Source organism: Ranitomeya variabilis, chromosome 2 (genome assembly GCF_051348905.1).
Source record: "Ranitomeya variabilis isolate aRanVar5 chromosome 2, aRanVar5.hap1, whole genome shotgun sequence".
Lineage (NCBI taxonomy): Eukaryota > Metazoa > Chordata > Amphibia > Anura > Dendrobatidae > Ranitomeya > Ranitomeya variabilis.
The window spans coordinates 23,695,776-23,710,673 of NC_135233.1; the positions used below are offsets into that span (position 1 = coordinate 23,695,776).

Consider the following 14,898-nt stretch of genomic DNA (forward strand, 5'->3'; position numbering starts at 1 on the left):
TATCTCTGTTTTCATTGTGACTTGTTTGTATTTCTCCAGGCTCCTCTATTTCTTCCAGGTCCCTCTGTCTTTCTCCAATCCCCTTTCTTCCTCCAGGCCCCTCTGTCTTCCTCCAGGCCCCTCTGTCTTCCTCCAGGCCCCTCTGTCTTCCTCCAAGCATCTCTGTCTTCATTGAGGCCTGTTTGTCTTCCTCCAGGCTCCTCTGTTCCCTTCATGCTCCTCTGTCTTCTTCCACTCCCCACTGTTCCTTCCATGCTCCTCTATCTTCTTTCAGGCTTTTCTGTTCCCTCCATGCCCCTTTGTCTTCTTCCAGTCTTCTCTGTCCCCACCTGAGTCCTCTGTCACGTCCAGGCTCCTCTATCTTAATCCATACTCCTCTTTCCTCCTTCAGACTCCTGTGTGTCACCTCCCGATTCCTTTGTGTAACCTCTAGACTCCTATATTCCCTGCAGACTCTTCTGACATACATGTTAGATGATTGACCGATTCTAACAACATCAGCAGGTTCAGATGACTTTAATCTGTCAGCATTGACCATCCACGGCCGCCATCAGGGCATTACTGCCCTGAGTGGCGTATGCGGCCCGGTGGGCAGAGGGGGCCCGCATTGGGCCCCGTCTCATCTGCCCATTGGGCCCGGGCCCCAGCGGCAGGCTTCTGACAGTACACTGAACCTGTGTCTGAGACGCAGGTTCAGTGTCCTCTGTTGCCTTGCGGGCCCGTCTGGGCCCGCAAGGCAACAGTTAAAGCCGCCAGCCAATCGGAAGCTGGCAGCTGACATCAGCGCGCACGTCGCCGGCGTATGACGTCATCGTCATTCGCCAGCAAAACCGCGCTGAAATGCCCGGGATGGATGTCGGCACTGGACAGCGGCCAGGTAAGGTGTTTTTTTTTTTACTGAATGCAGCAAGCCCGGGGCATGATAAAGACAGGAAGGAAGGATGGGGGACACAGGGGCAGGAAAGAAAAGAACACGGGGCAGGAATGAAATCAGGGGGGCAGGAATGAAAAACGGGGCAGGAATGAAAACACTGGGGGCAGAAATGAAAACATCACAGGGGGCAGGAATGGAAACACCACAGGGGGCAGGAATGGAAACACCACAGGGGGGCAGGAATGGAAACACCACAGGGGGCAGGAATGGAAACAACGGGGTAGGAATGAAAACAACACAGGGGGACAGAATGTGTGACACGGGGCAGAATGTGAGACACAAGGGGGCAGGTATGGAAACTGCACAGGGACGCAGAATGTGTGACAGGTGGCAGGATGTGAGACACGGGGCAGAATGTGAGACGGGGCAGGATGTGAGACGGAATGGAGACAGATGGGGCAGGATCATGGTGCAGGATCACGGAGCAGGATGGAGACCGATGGGGCGGCAGGATAATGGGACAGATGGGTCAGGATCATGGAGCAGGATGGGGAGATCATATGGGGTAGAATGGATACTCATGAGGGCAGGATGGGAGAACATATGGCTGGAGCCAGGAATGAGATACACGGGGGCCAGGATGCGGATATTATTACCATAGGGGCTAATTAAGGGATATTATTACTGCAGTGATGTATTAATTTTATTTTTTGAGGATACTGTTTTAAATGGGGAGGTGGTCCTGTTACTGTGCAGAGCGACACTAGGTCGCCTTTTTTTCTTCATCTGGTGTAGTATAGAAGTCGGGAAAAAATTAAGCAATGTGTTCTGCAAGCGGAGCTCTAGATAACTATGTTATTTCCTGCAGAGACGAGTCCTGGCTGGAAGATGGTCTGTGCTGGATGAAGATGGAAAGCGAGACTGTAGGACTTCACCAAGAGACGTCAGTGGTGAGTTAGTGTGTTACCTGTACACAGACACTGAATACTAAGTACAGATCTCCGGTGTATAATGGCACTTATGGTGATAGTAGTGTGGGGTTTTTTTTATTAATGATCAGTATTGCAGTATTCAGTCACTATGCGGTGGTAATATGTTGTCCGGCCAAGGTGTGGCGGTATTTGTCCCTTGTATGTGCTATTATTTGGTCATTGTGGTGGTATTATGTGGTTTGGTCATGGTGTGGTGGTAGTTGTCCCTTGTATGTGGTATTTTTCGGTCACTGTGGTGGTAATATGTGGTCTGGACATGGTGTGGCGTTATTTGTTTCTTGTATGTGGTATTATAGGTCACTATGTGGTAGTAATATGGTGTCTGATCATGGTGTGGCGGTATTTTTCCTTGTTTGTGATATTATTGGTCATTTAAAAATTGGAAAATAAATAAAAATATGCCTAAATTGTATTGGATATTTTAACAAATGTTTATTAAGTTACAGTAGAGTAGAGCCCAGCCAGAAGAGTCTACCTTGTCTTGGTGGTGGATTAAAAAATCTTTTGGCCAAAACAAAAGCTGCCGGCCATGTATGTGGTGATGGGAACTGTAAATGTGTGATTGGTGAGGATGTGGTGCAGAAGTGGAGTTTTTGCAAGAGAGGGCAGTGGGACTGTGGATGGTAAGAGGGGTGGAGGCAGGGCTGGGGTGGAGCCTGGGCGGAGTCTCAAGGGGGCCCCGAAAATTTTGCCAGTATGGGGCCCCGAAATTCCTAGTGGCAGTCCTGTGACCATCGACCCATCCAGACAAGTCTCTATCTGAACATTCATTGTCCGATCTTGGGGAGCTTCCTGGAGATAAATGAGGGGTTTGTGTTACCGCTAGTGTTGAGCATTCCGATAGCGCAAGTATCGGGTATCGGCCGATATTTGCTGTATCGGAATTCCGATACTGAGTTCCGATATTTTTGTGATATCGGAAATCGGAATCGGAAGTTCCCAGTGTATGGTTCCCAGGGTCTGGAGGAGAGGAGACTCTCCTTCAGGCCCTGGGATCCATATTCATGTAAAAAATAAAGAATAAAAATAAAAAATATGGATATACTCACCCCTCCGGCGGACCCTGGACCTTAGCGATGTAACCGGCAGCCTCCGTTCCTAAGAATGCAGTGAGTGTAGGACCTGCGATGACGTCGCAGCTTGTGATTGGTCGCGTGAGCGGTCACATGAGCGGTCACACGACCAATCACGAGCCACGACGTCATCGAAGGTCCTTCACTCTGCATTCTTAGGAACGGAGGCAGACGCTTGGACCGGTGAGAGCCAGGGGCCGTCCGAGGGGTGAGTATATCAATATTTTTTATTTTTATTCTTTATTTATTTTTATTTCCTCTCCTTCAGACCCTGGGAACTGTAGCGCCCCCACTGCCGCAGGGCCGAGGGGTACCCGGTACCGGGCCTCTGAGTCTCTGTTCTGGGGTTGTCACGGTGGCTAGACCCGGTCCGTGACCCTGCTGAGGGGCGTACAATAAAGGTAGAGGGAATGGTGTGCGTGATGGTGATGATGTTGTGGTGGTGCGGTGCAGGTTGCAGTAAAGAACGAGGACACCAGGTTGCAGTCTCTTTACCTCTTTACTGAAGGCTTCAGGATCCTCAATCTGGAATACGGTTAACCGGGCTGCGCAAGCCTGGCCGGTCCGATGGCACCTCCAGAGTTCCCTTTGCAGGTGGAAATCTGTGCCTACCTTCTAGCGCTTGTGTGTTGTGGTCCTTCCCTGCTAAGCACCACGGGATAGTCCTCACAACTGTTGTGTCTGTTTCTCGTGTTCCCTCACAACTCGATTCTGATGTTCTTCCACGTCCCCCAGATCTTATGGTTAGGACGCACCCGTATGATGGGGAGGCTTGGAGCTCTTCCGGGACTCTAGCGTCGCCCCACTCCTGTTGTTACCCCCCTGTGTCTTCCTAGGTCAATTGGATGAGACAGCCCGCCTATAACTGACTGTCCTGCCGTAGGTTTGAAGTTTGGCCTGGAGCTCTATACTTCCTCGGCGTTCCGGCCACCGGTTATGCGCCTCAATAGGATGTTGCCTCGTCTTACAGCACGACTCCTACTGGTATTCTCCTTGTTGCGTTGATCTCGTTTCTCACTCAGCAAAATGAACCTCGCTTCTTATCCTTTCTTGGGGTACCGCCGCTATATCGTGCAGGCGCGGTCCCGTAACGTTCTTCTCTGTTTGCTAGGCCTCTGCCAGGATCCCACCCCTGACAGGGACCCCTCTGAATCTTCCCCCTACAACACCCTCTGCCACAAGGTGTTGCCTGGTTCCAACCCAGTCAGTTTTCTGATCTAACTTTCTGCCTAACCCCCAGTTTTACCAGATTGTGAGGAGTGGCCTAATACATAAAACCCTTAGCTCCCCCTGGAGGCCAGACTGTGAAGTGTATTGGTGACTGTGATACCTGGTCAGAAGAACTCTTTCAGTGCCATCAGACGTACCATAGCCCCCCTTAGCGGCGGAGCTCCAGTACTGCAACGACCAGGACTCTGGGGTGCTGCACTCCCCCCCGGTTAAATCCAGTACTCCTGGACTGGGAAGAAAACAACAATACATGTCAGCAAAAAGACATACAATTTTGAAAATGCAAGTACAAGTAAACTTTTTAACAGAGCTTCCCTTTATGGGAGGTGAGGACACTTGAACGTTACAAACATGGTTAAATACTTTAAATAACATACTATAAATAACTTTTCTTACCCAACCGGGTATTCTACTAAGTGCAAATTCTTTGAACAATAATTTAACTTTGCCTTTAAGGATGTACTCGCTAAATCCACTAAAGACCTTCTTATAAAACATTATAAGGCTAATCAACTTTTATGCATTCTCCTTCTTTACATCTGCAGGACCGCCTGTCCTAACTGCTCCAGGCCTACTGCCTCTCCTTTCTGTTACAGGACCGCCCCTTTCTGCCTGGGCCTACTGTCTTTCTACTACTATACACAGTATAGAACGTATCATCCATCTTTCAGTTCAGGATTACTGAGCCATCTCTGTATGGCTCCTAGGAGGACTCACTGACTAACCCCGTACGGGTTCACTTTCTGTCCTCTTTCTTTATCAACATTATTAAACATTTCTAACGATTAACTAGCTTTCTACATATAACTTTTACATATCAGCATTATTACTTCTTCTTTTAAAGCATCATCATTCCTTAAGTGCTATCGATGAACATCCCCTTTAAGAGGGGACCAAGTCTCTATGAGGTAGTGCAACTTCTCAAGCTGCAAGTCCGTATGCAGCAAGGACTCCGATACTGCTCCCCGGAACAGTTTCTTCGCAAAGAGTCCTTTCTTTTATAAAACCAGTAGAGAGCACCTTTAAGAAGATGCAAACTATTTACAACATCAGTTTTTGAATCATTCACCGTCCATGATTCGGCAGTCTCTTGATAACTAAGGCAAAAAAGTAGAAACAACCAAAAAGCAATAGGGATCCCGGATCAACAAAGGGATCCCTTTAAGAGTTAACCCTGGACGGGTTTTAGCAGCATAACAGCAGAAAACAATGAACTATTTACAATCAATAAAGCATTTTTGCTTACTCAGTTTTCTGGCGGTGCAGGGGGCAGTCTCCTTCCAGGCCTCACTCGGCCAATGGGTCGCGTTGGTGTAGCAAGGGCCGGTCCTGGCTCCAGCAATGACAACATCCCTCGCCGGGATGCCCTCCTTACTCGTGGGCAAGTGCGACCCAGGGGCACACGGTGAGCCCGGACTTCTGGAGATTCCACGGAGACAGGTTCCATCACCTTCTCTGCAGGAGGCTCGTCCTCAGATGTCCCAGTAGCAGCCTGGAGTGCGACACACCGCTGGACGCCCCGAGCCATCCAGCCCGTCTCGCCAGTTTCCCTCCTCCACCGGGTATAGGTCACGGCGTCGCCAGGTTCCAGGTCGCAATCGTACCTTCCCCCGCAGGGCTCCACTTCTTCCCGGTCAACACGGACCTGTAGCGGCTCCCCGATCTCCTGGATAACTCCCCTTCCCTTCCGGGAGTTGAAGGACACCACAACACCCCAGTGTGATGGCGGGGTCTCTTCGACGCTGGTCAGATCGACCTGGACTGCAGGCTGGGGTCTGTTTCACCATGCTGTCATCAGGCATCGCAGGTGTTCTGCCTCCGGCAGGATCCTCAAGCCCTGCGCCTGCAGCTCACACTCCACCGCGGTCGGGATGAAAGAAGCGGGGGACACCGGAGACAGGCGGACCTCCGTAGGTTGGCCCAGCCGAGCGATCACACGGGCGTCGGCTTCCAGGCGGTAGGCTATCTGCCGAGCCTCGGCTGCAGCCACACACTCCTCGGACGGCGGCCAGGGGGGTCGGCCCATCGGTAACTCCGCAAGGGTCAGTTCCCTCAACGATGGCGTATCCGGGGCTGTGTCGGGTTGTGCAGCCTCTCGCTGAGTCGGGTCATTCCCACGCTGTGCTCCCGGCGTCGCCATCTTCGCTTCCTCTCCAGTGTCTTCTTCCCGCGGTCTTTTTCGTGGGCGGCCCCGTCTCCATGGTCTCCACCCTCCAAAGAGGATGAGAAGGCGGATCTCGGCTGTTGACGGACACGTCCTCAGGATGCAAAAATATTTAGACTGGGCGGCCATTGTCTTTCGCGCTCTCCAGCCTGTTTACGCCCACTTCCACGCCCCTCTTCTTCTCCTGCGCTCTCCTCAGCGCTGTAATGGCGGCAGATTTTGGCGGCAAGTGGCGCGGCACAGTCTTTGCAATATGTCACAGTCCAAGTATAATAAATCACAGTTCCAAGGCACACATGACCTGATTCTTCAGGCTTAAGTAGATCCTGTTCGTGACGCCAAGTTGTAGCGCCCCCACTGCCGCAGGGCCGAGGGGTACCCGGTACCAGGCCTCTGAGTCTCTGTTCTGGGGTTGTCACGGTGGCTAGACCCAGTCCGTGACCCTGCTGAGGGGCGTACAATAAAGGTAGAGGGAATGGTGTGCGTGATGGTGATGATGTTGTGGTGGTGCGGTGCAGGTTGCAGTAAAGAACGAGGACACCAGGTTGCAGTCTCTTTACCTCTTTACTGAAGGCTTCAGGATCCTCAATCCGAAATACGGTTAACCGGGCTGCGCAAGCCTGGCCGGTCCGATGGCACCTCCAGAGTTCCCTTTGCAGGTGGAAATCTGTGCCTACCTTCTAGCGCTTGTGTGTTGTAGTCCTTCCCTGCTAAGCACCACGGGATAGTCCTCACAACTGTTGTGTCTGTTTCTCGTGTTCCCTCACAACTCGATTCTGATGTTCTTCCACGTCCCCCAGATCTTATGGTTAGGACGCACCCGTATGACGGGGAGGCTCGGACCTCTTCCGGGACTCTAGCGTCGCCCCACTCCTGTTGTTACCCCCCTGTGTCTTCCTAGGTCAATTGGATGAGACAGCCCGCCTATAACTGACTGTCCTGCCGTAGGTTTGAAGTTTGGCCTGGAGTTCTATACTTCCTCGGCGTTCCGGCCACCGGTTATGCGCCTCAATAGGATGTTGCCTCGTCTTACAGCACGACTCCTACTGGTATTCTCCTTGTTGCGTTGATCTCGTTTCTCACTCAGCACAATGAACCTCGCTTCTTATCCTTTCTTGGGGTACCGCCGCTATATCGTGCAGGCGCGGTCCCATAACGTTCTTCTCTGTTTGCTAGGCCTCTGCCAGGATCCCACCCCTGACAGGGACCCCTCTGAATCTTCCCCCTACAACACCCTCTGCCACAAGGTGTTGCCTGGTTCCAACCCAGTCAGCTTTCTGATCTAACTTTCTGCCTAACCCCCAGTTTTACCAGATTGTGAGGAGTGGCCTAATACATAGAACCCTTAGCTCCCCCTGGAGGCCAGACTGTGAAGTGTATTGGTGACTGTGATACCTGGTCAGAAGAACTCTTTCAGTGCCATCAGACGTACCATAGCCCCCCTTAGCGGTGGAGCTCCAGTACTGCAACGACCAGGACTCTGGGGCGCTGCAGAACCATTCCGATATTTTGTGTCCCATTGATATGCATTGGTATCGGGTATCGGTATTGGCGATATCCGATATTTTTTGGGTATCGGCCGATCCAATCCGATACCGATACCTTTGCATATCGGAAGGTATTGCAGCGCCCCAGAGTCCTGGTCGTTGCAGTACTGATGCTCCACCGCTAAGGGGGGCTATGGTACGTCTGATGGCACTGAAGGAGTTCACCTAACCAGGTATCACAGACACCAATACACTTCACAGTCTGGCCTCCAGTGGGAGCTAAGGGTGCTATGTATTAGGCCACTCCTCACAATCTGGTAAAACTGGGGGTTAGATAGGAAGTTAGGGAGAAGCTGACTGGGTTGGAACCAGGCAACATCCTGTGGCAGAGGGTGTTGCAGGGAAAGATTCAGGGGGGTCCCTGTCAGGGGTGGGATCCTGACAGAGGCCTAGCGAACCGAAAGAACGTTACGGGACCGCGCCTGCACTTCAATGCGGCGGTACCCCAAGAAAGGACAAGAAGCGAGGTTTATTGTGCTGAGTGAGAAACGAGATCAACGCAACAAGGAGAATCACCAGTAGGAGTCGTGCTGTAAGACGAGGCAACATCCTACTGAGGCGCGTAGCCGGTGGCCGGAACGCCGAGGAAGTATTGAGCTCCAGGCCTTACTTCAAACCTACGGCAGGACAGTCAGTTCTAGGCGGGCTGTCTCACCCAAAATCACCTAAGCAGACACAGGGGGCAACATCTGGAGAGGGGCGACTCTAGGGTCCCGGAAGACCTCCAAGCCTACACGTCATACGGGTGCGTCCTAGCCATATCATCTGGGGGACGAAACAGAACATCATAATCGAGTTGTGAGGGAACTTCAGAAACAGACACAACAGTTGTGAGGACTATCCCGTAAGCACAGCAGGGAAGGACTACAACACACAAGCACTAGAAGGTAGGCACAGATTTCCACCTGTAAAGGGAACTCTGGAGGTGCCATCGGACCGGCCGGACTCACGCAGCCCGGTTAACCGTATTTCGGACTGAGGATCCTGAAGCCTTCAGTAAAGAGGTAAAGAGACTGCAACCTGGTGTCCTTGTTATTTACTGCGACCGGCACCACACCACCACAGCATCACTCTCCACCTTCATTGGACTCCCCTCAGCAGGGTCACGGGCCGGGTCTAGCCACCGTGACAACCCCAGAACTGAGACAGAGAGGCCCGGTACCGGGTACCCCTCAGCCCTGCGGCAGTGGGGGCGCTCAAACTTGGCATCACGAACAGGATCTACTTAAGCCTGAAGAATCAGGTCATGTGTGCCTTGGAACTGTGATTTATTATACTTGGACTGTGACTTATTGCAAAGACTGTGTATTGCCACTTGCCACCAAAAGTTCCCGCCAAGAACCGCCGCCATTACAGCGCTAAGGAGAGCGCAGGAGGAGAAGAGGGGCGTGGAGTAGGCGTGGATCAGCTAAACAGCGCGAAAAGACAATGGCCGCCCAGTCTAAATATTGCACCGTGAGGACGTGTCCGTCAGCAGCTGAGTTCCGCCTCCTGATCCTCAATGGTGGGCGGAGGCAGAGGAAACGAAACCGCCCATGAAGGAGAGAGCGGGAAAAGGACGAGGAAGAAGAAGTGAGCCACGTGGGAGACGCCATGGCCAGCCGCCCGGGATTGGAGCATGGGGTCGGAGCAGAGGACTCCCCCAGCTACCCAGAGAGATACCGCTGCCAGGCATCACCTGATGGCCCTGACTTCCTGCAGGCCGGAGTGGACGAGCTCGGCGACCAACTCCTGCGGACGCAGCTAAGCACTGAGGCCGGGTGGAAGAAGACCTTCATCGGGAGCCTCGCCAGACGCCTGTCGGCAGCCTCGTCTGGTCCGGAGCAGGAAAGAAGTTCCAGCGCTCCGAAGCTGGAAAGCAAGGCCCTGCCGGAAAGTGGAATGCTGCAAGCAGAGATGACAACGTCGCAGCACAAGGCCCCGCAACCAGCGTTCCAGACCCCAGCGTAGATGGAGCAGACCGGCACCGGAGGGACCGCATCTGAAGCAGGTATGAAGGACGACCCTGCCCTGACGACCGACACCACTCCAGTGACTGCTAGTGCCACAGCTGCTGACTCCGTTCCAGTGACTGATCTTGCAGCAGCCGCTACCTCTGCTGCAGCAAATGCCCATACTCAAGCTGCGCAGACCTCCATCGCTGCGCATGATTTAACTGTACATGAAATACGGATTAACGGCGTTTGTCCAGCACTGGGTGTAACCCTGGACCTCACTTTTCCCAGGCCAAGAAGGGTTAAGTGCCAGGTGCAGCCCTGGAAGCCATCCAACTAAACCTCAGAAAGCTGAACATGTAAATAGTTAACTGTTTGTTTCCCTGCTTTTTGCTGCTTTAAACCCGACTAGGGTTATTCTTAAAGGGATCCCTTTGTTTACCCGGGATCCATATTGCTTTTAATTTTTGCTTTTATTTTCCTTTTTGCTCCTTGTTCCCCCATGTTATAAAGACTGCTGGATCATGAACACTGCATGATTACAAACTTATTGTAAATAGTTTGCACCTTCTTAAAGGTGCCCTCTACTGGTTTTACAAAGAAAGGGACTCTTTTCGAAGAAACTGTTCTTGGAAACAGCAACGGAGTCCTTGCTGTATACGAACTTGCAGCTTGAGAAGTTGCACTACCTCCGAAAGACTTGGTCCCCTCTTAAAGGGGACGTTCACCAATAGCACTTAAAGTCGAATAATGCTTACATGTCAAAGTTATATGTAGATAGCTAGTTAATTGTAAGAAATGCTTAATAATGTGTTAGAGAATGAGGACAGGAAGTGAACCCGTATGGGGTTAGTCGGTGAGTCCTCCTAGGAGCCATACAGAGATGGCTCAGCAATCTTGAACTGAGAGAAGGATGATAAGTTCTATACTGTGTATAGTAGCAGAAAGGCAGTAGGCCCGGATGAGAGATGGGGCGGTCCTGCAACAGAGCGAGAGGCAGTAGGCCTGGGGCAGTGTCATGTTCTCAATGGCAAGAGAACATAGCATCAGCATATATAGGAACTAGCTCTTGGAAGATGGGAACTGAGCTGACCATGAACTAAACCTAACACACAACTAGCAGTGGCCGGGTAGCATGCCTACGTTGATTCTAGATGCCCAGCACCAGCCGGAGGACTAAATAATGCTAGCAGAGGGAAATATTAGTCCTAGCTCACCTCTAGAGAAATACCCCGAAAGGAGACAGAGGCCCCCCACATGTATTGGCGGTGAATCAAGATGAAATAACAAACGTAGTATGAAAATAGGTTTAGCAAATTTGAGGTCCACTTACTACATAGCAGAAGACAGAAAAGGCACTTTCATGGTCAGCTGAAAACCGTATCAAAACACCATCCAGAAATTACTTTAAAACTCTGGCATTAACTCATAACACCAGAGTGGCAATTCCTGTTCACAAGAGCTTTCCAGACACAGTAACGAAACTACAGCTGTGAACTGGAACAAAAATGCAAAAACAAACATGGACAAGAGTCCAACTTATCTAGTAGTTGTCTAGGAGCAGGAACAAGCACAGAGAGGCTTCTGATAACATTGTTGACCGGCAAGCAACTAACAGAGCAGCAAGGTTATATAGCGACTCCCACATCTTGATGGGAACAGGTGAACAGAGAAGATGAAAACACCAGTTCAATTCCACCAGTAGCCACCGGGGGAGCCCAGAATCCAAATTCACAACAGTACCCCCCCCTCAAGGAGGGGGCACCGAACCCTCACCAGAACCACCAGGGCGATCAGGATGGGCCCTATGAAAGGCACGAACCAGATCAGAGGCATGAACATCAGATGCATTCACCCAAGAATTATCCTCCTGGCCGTATCCCTTCCACTTGACCAGATACTGGAGTCTCCGTCTGGAAACACGAGAGTCTAAGATTTTCTCCACAACGTACTCCAACTCACCCTCAACCAACACCGGAGCAGGAGGCTCAACGGAAGGCACAACCGGTACCTCATACCTGCGCAATAATGACCGATGAAAAACGTTATGAATAGAAAAGGATGCAGGGAGGTCCAAACGGAAGGAAACAGGGTTAAGAATCTCCAATATCTTATACGGGCCGATGAACCGAGGCTTAAACTTAGGAGAAGAGACCCTCATAGGGACAAAACGAGAAGACAACCACACCAAATCCCCAACACAAAGCCGAGGACCAACACGACGGTGGCGGTTGGCAAAAAGCTGAGTCTTCTCCTGGGACAACCTCAAATTGTCCACCACCTGCCCCCAGATCTGATGCAATCTCTCCACCACAGCATCCACTCCAGGACAATCCGAAGATTCCACCTGACCAGAGGAAAATCGAGGATGAAACCCCGAATTACAGAAAAATGGGGACACCAAAGTGGCAGAGCTGGCCCGATTATTGAGAGCGAACTCTGCCAATGGCAAAAAAGCAACCCAATCATCCTGGTCAGCAGACACAAAACACCTCAGATATGTCTCCAGGGTCTGATTAGTCCGCTCGGTCTGGCCATTCGTCTGAGGATGGAAAGCGGACGAAAAAGACAAATCTATGCCCATCCTAGCACAGAATGCCCGCCAAAATCTAGACACGAATTGGGTCCCTCTGTCAAAAATGATATTCTCAGGAATACCATGCAAACGAACAACATTTTGAAAAAACAGAGGAACCAACTCGGAAGAAGAAGGCAACTTGGGCAGAGGAACCAAATGGACCATCTTAGAGAAACGGTCACACACCACCCAGATGACAGACATCTTCTGAGAAACAGGCAGATCTGAAATAAAATCCATCGAGATGTGCGTCCAAGGCCTCTTAGGAATAGGCAAGGGCAACAATAATCCACTAGCCTGAGAGCAACAAGGCTTGGCCCGAGCACAAACGTCACAAGACTGCACAAAGCCTCGCACATCTCGTGACAGGGAAGGCCACCAGAAGGACCTTGCCACCAAATCCCTGGTACCAAAAATGCCAGGATGACCTGCCAACGCAGAAGAATGAACCTCAGAGGTGACTCTACTGGTCCAATCATCAGGAACAAACAGTTTATCAGGTGGGCAACGATCCGGTCTATCCGCCTGAAACTCCTGCAAGGCCCGCCGCAGGTCTGGAGAAACGGCTGACAAAACCACTCCATCCTTAAGGATACCTGTGGGCTCAGAGTTACCAGGCGAGTCAGGCTCAAAACTCCTAGAAAGGGCATCCGCCTTAACATTCTTAGAACCCGGTAGGTATGACACCACAAAATTAAACCGAGAGAAAAATAATGACCAGCGCGCCTGTCTAGGATTCAGGCGCCTGGCGGTCTCAAGATAAATCAAGTTTTTGTGGTCAGTCAATACCACCACCTGATGTCTGGCCCCCTCAAGCCAATGGCGCCACTCCTCAAAAGCCCACTTCATGGCCAAAAGCTCCCGATTCCCAACATCATAATTCCGCTCAGCGGGCGAAAATTTACGGGAAAAGAAGGCACAAGGCCTCATCACGGAGCAGTCAGAACTTTTCTGCGACAACACTGCCCCAGCTCCGATCTCAGAAGCGTCGACCTCAACCTGAAAAGGTAGAGCAACATCAGGCTGACGCAACACAGGGGCAGAGGAAAAACGGCGCTTAAGCTCCCGAAAGGCCTCCACAGCGTCAGGGGACCAATCAGCAACATCAGCACCCTTCTTAGTCAAATCGGTCAATGGCTTAGCAATATCCGAAAAACCAGCAATAAATCGACGATAAAAGTTAGCAAAGCCCAAAAATTTCTGAAGACTCTTAAGAGAAGAGGGCTGCGTCCAATCACAAATAGCTTGAACCTTGACAGGATCCATTTCAATGGAAGAGGGAGAAAAAATATATCCCAAAAAGGAAATCCTCTGTACCCCAAAAACACACTTAGAACCCTTCACACACAAAGAATTAGACCGCAAAACCTGGAAAACCCTCCTGACTTGCTGGACATGAGAGTCCCAGTCATCCGAAAAAATCAGAATATCATCCAGATACACAATCATAAATTTATCCAAATAATCGCGAAAAATATCATGCATAAAGGACTGGAAAACTGACGGAGCATTTGAAAGACCAAAAGGCATCACTAAATACTCAAAGTGGCCCTCGGGCGTATTAAATGCGGTTTTCCACTCATCCCCCTGCCTGATTCGCACCAAATTATACGCCCCACGAAGGTCAATCTTAGAGAACCACTTGGCCCCCTTTATGCGAGCAAACAAATCAGTCAGCAACGGCAATGGGTATTGATATTTTACAGTGATTTTATTCAAAAGCCGATAATCGATACATGGTCTCAAAGAGCCGTCTTTTTTTGACACAAAGAAAAAACCGGCTCCTAAGGGAGATGACGATGGACGAATATGTCCCTTTTCCAAGGACTCCTTTATATATTCTCGCATAGCAGCATGTTCAGGCACAGACAGATTAAATAAACGACCCTTTGGGTATTTACTACCCGGGATTAAATCTATGGCACAATCGCACTCTCGGTGCGGAGGTAATGAACCAAGCTTGGATTCTTCAAAGACGTCACGATAGTCAGACAGGAACTCAGGAATTTCAGAGGGAATAGATGATGAAATGGAAACCACAGGTACATCCCCATGAGCCCCCTTACATCCCCAGCTCAACACAGACATAGCTCTCCAGTCGAGGACTGGGTTGTGAGATTGCAGCCAAGGCAATCCTAGCACCAAATCATCATGTAGATTATACAGCACCAGAAAGCGAATAATCTCCTGGTGATCCGGATTAATACGCATAGTTACTTGTGTCCAGTATTGTGGTTTATTATTAGCCAATGGGGTGGAGTCAATCCCCTTCAGAGGAATAAGAGTCTCCAAAGGCTCTAAATCATACCCACAACGTTTGGCAAAGGACCAATCCATAAGACTCAAAGCGGCGCCAGAGTCGACATATGCGTCCGTGGTAATAGATGACAAAGAGCAAATCAGGGTCACAGATAGAATAAACTTAGACGGTAAGGTGCAAATGGAAACAGATTTATCAAGCTTTTTAGTGCGCTTAGAGCATGCTGATATAACATGAGTAGAATCA

The 14,898-nt window shown here is 50.6% G+C and overlaps 1 long non-coding RNA gene across 2 annotated transcripts in view; it reads left to right on the top strand.

Moving 5' to 3' along the window:
* The first annotated feature begins 766 nt into the window (after positions 1 to 766).
* LOC143809036 (uncharacterized) overlaps positions 767 to 14,898 on the top strand; it is a 33,970-nt gene continuing 19,838 nt past the window's right edge. For both annotated transcript variants that reach the window (XR_013222039.1, XR_013222038.1), the window contains exons 1-2: positions 767 to 877; positions 1,743 to 1,824. This is a non-coding gene — a long non-coding RNA (uncharacterized LOC143809036). The remainder of the gene's footprint in view (positions 878 to 1,742; positions 1,825 to 14,898) is intronic.